This window comes from Humulus lupulus, chromosome 3, assembly GCF_963169125.1.
Source record: "Humulus lupulus chromosome 3, drHumLupu1.1, whole genome shotgun sequence".
NCBI lineage: Eukaryota > Viridiplantae > Streptophyta > Magnoliopsida > Rosales > Cannabaceae > Humulus > Humulus lupulus.
This window is the reverse complement of record NC_084795.1, coordinates 110,377,003-110,382,367: the sequence shown is the minus strand read 5'-3', so window position 1 is coordinate 110,382,367 and position 5,365 is coordinate 110,377,003.

Sequence of the window (5,365 nt, the reverse complement as noted above, 5' to 3'; positions counted from 1 at the left end):
GGTTGCCTCACTTGTAGGCGAGAATTCATATCACCAGAAGCTAAAGTATGGTTCTACTTTGTTCGCAACAGTTTTATGCCTGCCATGCATACTTCCACTGTCAATATGGAGCGAATGTTCCTACTTTTTTCCATCATTGGAGGGCATACCATGAATGTGGGTAGGATAATTGCCCAAACAATTCGAGAGTGTGCCAGTAAGAAGGCATGGCATACCTTCTTTCCCTCTTTGATCACGCAGCTATGTCATCAGGCAAGTGTTCCAATGTCTGAGCATTTCCCTGAGAAGTATATCCCCAGTCGTATTACCCAATATGACATATCTCGAGTATTACGGACTTCTGATTCACAGAAGCGTGGGGAAAGTTCTTCTTTTGCCCCAGATGTTGACCGATACCCACCTGTTGCGCCACCACTTGAGAATGAGGCCCCAACTATGCCTACTAATGCCTCCTACAGTGTTGCTCCTGTAGTTGACCCTCACCACCACCATATGATGGAATTGATGCATTTTAGCAACAGTAGCAACAGGCTTACTGGTGCTATGCGGGACAGGTCCATTGAAAGCATACTTGAGAGGAATTTCACCAAGCCTTTCACATTCTTTCCTCAATACTCGGATAGCATCCTAGCACCATGGAGAGGAGTTAGCACCGTAGACATTGAGGAGACTAGCGATGAGGATGTCGATGGGGGTGATCAGTGATAGGAGGGAGTTTTCTTTGTCTTTTGCTTTTAATTAGTTTTTATTTGGATTGTTTCTTGTTGCTATAATTTATTGTTGCTGTTGTTCTTTGTTGTGTTGTGTTAGGTAGCAATGAGGACATTGCTCTCTCTTAAGTTTGAGGGGGTGTTGTTTTTAATTGTTATTGTGTCGTCTCACTTTCTTGCTATTTCTTATCTTTAGTTTTAGATGTTGCTTAGGGTTGTTTTGTGTCGAGTCTAGAGTCTAGGTTGTATTGGAATCAATTTTTGTAATGGTTTTGTTTAAGTGTGGGATGGCTCGATGATAAAATTTCAGGAAAAAAAAAATTGCAATATTGGTTAACTCTTATGTATTAGTGAGCCTTTTGTCCTTAAAGTTTTTGGTGCTAATTCCACCACAGTGAGATTGTGTCCCAATTGAGTGTGCATAGTTTGAGCATGAATCCCTCACCCTAGATTAAACTAAGTATTCATGAAGGTTTAAGTTTTTAGAATTGGCTTGATAATTCCCTCGAGGTGAAATCCTAGGAGGCTTAGTGATTTAGAGAATATTTAGGCAATTTTCTTGCACCGTTTGAGCTTTTCATGCCTACCGTGTAATTACTATCCCTAGTGACCAAACTTTGAGCTTATTGACCTATTTTGTTCATATAACCTCAACTTGATAGCTAATCCCATTTTGAATATCCCATTTTTGTTTCTCACCAAACCTTAAGCTTAGTTTGTCTTGGATATTATGTGAGATAAGTTGGGGAGGGGGGGGAGTGAAGAAAGAGTATCTTGGTTCTTTGAACACTTGGTTGGGTTAACATCTTAATACTTGAGAAATTTGGCTTGCATATACACTTGAGTTATTAATTGAATCTTTAATTTGAGAGCTTTATCCCCACTTTAATATGACCATTTTCAAATTGATTCTAAGTGTCTTGTTTTGTTTTGTTGTGTTGTGTCTTTTGTGTTTATTGTGTGTTGTGTGTTGTGTGTTGTGTGTTGTTAGGTAGTAGAGTCATCACTCGGGACGAGCAATAAGATAAGTTTGGAGGTGTGATAACTCTATGAATTAGAGTTATTTTAATACTTTTTAAACTTATATTTTATCAAGAAAATAGTGGTTTAGGGTGTTTTGTAGTGTCTTTATTTTTAGTTTTGTCAAATACTAAATATAATAAGATAATATTAAATATTAGTATAATGGTGGAAAAATATATCCTAAATTGTGAAATTTTGCCTTGGCATGTGGTTGGTAGAATTTTCAACATTTTTAGATGGATTTGAAGCTTGAAGTGGATCAGGAATTTCTGATGCTGCAACATTGAAGAAGCATTACGTTCTATCAGTCAGGTGCTTCAAAGACCCACGTGGGAAAGTAATTGGCCAACTCAGTTTTTTTGGATATATGTAATTTGGGCTGGGCAGTAACTAAAATGGTTTTGGGCCATTAAAAGCTTGTGGACCCATTGCGCTTTAAAAGAAAGAACAAAAGAAAAAAAAAAGGAAAAGAAAGGCCCACGTGGGGCAAAGAGGACCAAGGAAAGAAAACCTATCATCATCTTTTTTTCCCTAAGAGGAAAAGACTACACGCTCAGACCAAGGAGAAGGGAAACCGCCTGGTTTTATTAGGAGATATATACATATTTATCTTGGAGAGCTTGAAAGGGAGAAGAAGACAAGAAAAAAGGGAAGCACCTAGAAGAAAAAGACAACTTGGAGACTTCCACCCATTGGCTTGCTCCTCTCTCTCTCTCTACTCTTAGTAGTTTAATTTTTCTTGTTAAATTTCTGAATATGAACTCCATTTATTGGGTTGTTTTTGAGTTTGTATCTATGGGCTAAACTATAATTAGCTAGGATAATTTGAACCCTAATATGTGACTTGTGATATTTTGAGTTTGATGCTAATGTACTTTAGGTTTATTAATTCAAATATTTCTCATGATTAATACTTGCTAATGATTGATCACCTTTCCTAAGTAGTTGGGTTAATGTTCAAATCTGAAAAGTTTGGAATTAATTGACACACTATTTGAATGGTGCATGTTTGAATTCATTGATTTCAATATTGTAGTGATATAGACATAGATTATTACCATGCATAGTCTTATGTAATTGATGCTTGAATTAAATCTTTGAAATTGAATTTGCATAGACATATGTGATTTAATTAAAAGAATAGAATCATTGTTCTTTGACGAAACTCTATGAAAATTAATTAGAATTCTGGACTACTAGACCACCAGTTGCTTCAGTATCAATCCAGCATCACTGTCAGAGTTTCATATTAGGGGGATAATTATTCTAGTTGCCATCATACCATTTGTTACTCCTTGAATCAATCTTCCTGAGTTATTTCTTTTATTTTTCTGCATTAATTAGTATTTAATTACTTAGTTCTTATACCACAATCTTTTTAATTAACTTTAGTGCTTTTAAATCTTTTTGTTAGAACTTAGTTTCACAATCAAAAACTAAAAAAATTGTCCTTGTGGAGATGATATCTGATACTTGCTACTGTATTACTTGTTGTTGACAGTGTACACTTACACTAGCTTTATTTTACGCAACATGGTGCGTCCCCATGTCAGAGGCTCCATCTTCAAGCACCAGGGGAGGCGGGCTGCGACTTGCCCCTAGGGTCGCAGCGCACCCCCAAAACAGTGAGCCCCTCAGGGCGTTCTAGGCACGCAGTCCACGGCGCCCCTGAGCTGGGTCGCGGTGCACCCCCTCACACCTTGAATTTCTGGGTTTCCTCTTCACTCTTCCAAGCCAAATTTCCCAAAACTACAATCCTAACAATCCTCCCAACCCAAACCAAGCTTAGCTACAAGTTTAAGAATTTTAATCACCCAATTTAAACACCAAAACCACAGCAATTATACTGAAACTAACACTTCAATTCAACAACTACTTATTACCTAGAAACGTAGTCTAATTCCACCCAAATATTAAAATTTCTTAACATAACTAGGGACAATAACTTACCTCAATTGCTTGTTGAATCTCCACAAGCTTTTTTCCTCCTACTCTTGAGCTTAAACCCCCAATTTCCCCAGTTGAATTCCTTGGTTTGATGCTTGAATTCCTCAAGATTTCCCCACAGAATTTCCCTAAGCTTTAACACCTTAACCCTCCTTCTGTGTTTTTCCTTCAACTTCCAAGCACAAGTGAGAGAGAGATCCTGTGAGATGGAGAGAGAGCTGAGAGTATTCCACCACTTTCTGAATTTTCCTAAGAGTGTTACTGAATATATCCCTTGTTTAAATAAAAGACAATTATGCCCCTTTAAGCCTATAATCTTCTAAGGGTACTAAGGGGTGAAATGGTCATTCTGCTCCCAGTTTTTGCTAATTCCTCAAGTATTCCTAACATTCACCAATTAATCTTGTCGAGTCCATTTAATTACCAAATACTTATTCAATATCTATAAATCCCAAAATATCCTCTAAATTCCCAAAAATACCCTTAGGCTCCCCCTGAGTCGGGTATTAAACCCCACTGTGACTATTTCGCTAATCCGCTCACTTGGACCGTCTTGAGCCATATACTGCAAATATATCCACATAATAATGTGGTCTCAACAATTTATCACATATAATCACATTTATGCCCTTAACGGGCCAAAATTTCAAATATTCCCTTCTAAGCTATAAAGGGCCCACATGCATATCTAATACTCATAAACATGCATATAACATATTCATATAATCATATTAATCATGCATGACACATAGTCACAAATTAACTATTTCAACATTCATATATACCAATTATGCCTTCCCGACACGCTAATCAAGGCCCTAAGCTTCATTAGTGATTTTGGGTCGTTACATGAAAAGAAGAAGGCAACGACTGCAAGCCGCAGCCCAGACATTGCCAGGCTTATTATGACATTTTAGCCTCTAATACTTGAAGCAACCTTATTCTTATTGCTTAAACATGTTTTTGTGTACATTCGGCTTAAATCATCATAACATATTAGCATAATAAAACAATCATAATCATATAAATTATGAAAATACCCCCAAGGGTATTAAATTACAAAAATACTATTTTTTTAAGAAAGACGAATATTACAACTATCCAACCCTTAAAAGGAATTTCGTCCTCAAAATTCATGTTACCATATCATCACAAGATTCTCTCCTGCTCGAGAGTCGCTAACAGTTCAACGTTTCCTTGTCACCCTAAAATTCTATAGGATTCTTCAATCGAAATTGATTCCCCACTTCTTATGATCATCATGATACATCTTGGCTAAGTATAATAGCCAAATCCAATAATAAGGATCATATACTCGTACACATTATCGGGTTTACACAACCATTCAATCAGATTCTAACCATTTTATCACTTCTTTTTCTTTCAGCTATTTGCCACTTGATATTTCTGCCACTTTCTGTTTGTTATGGTATTATCCCATCTATACTGGTTCTACCTTATATTCCAGTAAAATTTTCCATATATCGAACTTCATATTCCTGGTAGCTTTCTTTACAACTCCTTAATATCCCAAGCATTTATGTATATACTTCATACTTTGCCCCTTTGTCTAGAGTCTTTGTAGGCTTCACTACATATCCTCTTAAATCTTCATCACTTAACAATTCAATCATACCACCAAATAATATATTGGATACATGTTCCCATAAATTCCATTTTGAGCA